Below are 881 nucleotides of genomic sequence, written 5' to 3'. Positions count from 1 at the left end.
ATGAGATTCGTGAAGAAATGGCTCAAATGAGAACTGAGCTTGGGTTGGTACTAAAACATGTCACTAAGGGTGCAGAAAAGATAAATGCAGTCAACTACTTGTCGAAACCACCGCCACAAAACGATGAATGTTATTATGAGGAGGATTCCTATGCAGTAAATGAATAGATGGGGGGTTTCCGACCAAGTGCCCAAGGCTCTAATCAGGAGAATTGGCGCCAAGGTCAAGGGAACCAAGGTCGGAACTATGGTAACTACAATCGTGAGGGTCATTATGTCCGTGATGGAAACTACAATCGCGACAACAACTTCAATAGGGGTAACTATGGTAATAGAAACGACAAGAATGGACCCTATGTTCCTCCTCAAAATCGTGAAGTTACTCCTAGGGATGGTGGAGGTAGTATGTCGTGAGTTGAGGATATGTTGCATAAAATGATGAGGAGGTTCGATGCTAGTGATGAGCACAATAAAGAGTTGAGAACTGATTTAGCGGGTATTGGGCAAAAAGTTGATACCCATGCAATATCGATTAAGAAACTTGAGTTACAATTGGCCCAATTATCTGCAAATGTGAACACACGGCAACCGGGCACTCTTCCAAGCAACACTGTCCAAAATCCGAAAAAGGATGGACATTGTATGGAAATTACTACTCGCGGTGGCAAGCAAACCATTGACCCACCTATGCCATCTAATGAGAAAAGTTGACAAAAGAATCTGATAAAGTGGTAGAAGTTGATGCTGAATTAGAGGATAACACTGCAAAAGATGCTGAAGTGCCTAAAAAGGTAACTCCTATGCCTAGGCCACCACCCCCATTTCCTCAAAAATTATTGAAAAAGACCGAGGATGGCAAATATCGGCGTTTTATAACAATTT

Source organism: Solanum pennellii, chromosome 9 (assembly GCF_001406875.1).
Source record: "Solanum pennellii chromosome 9, SPENNV200".
Lineage (NCBI taxonomy): Eukaryota > Viridiplantae > Streptophyta > Magnoliopsida > Solanales > Solanaceae > Solanum > Solanum pennellii.
The sequence above is the reverse complement of the archived record's forward strand: the minus strand, read 5'-3'. Positions refer to the sequence as shown.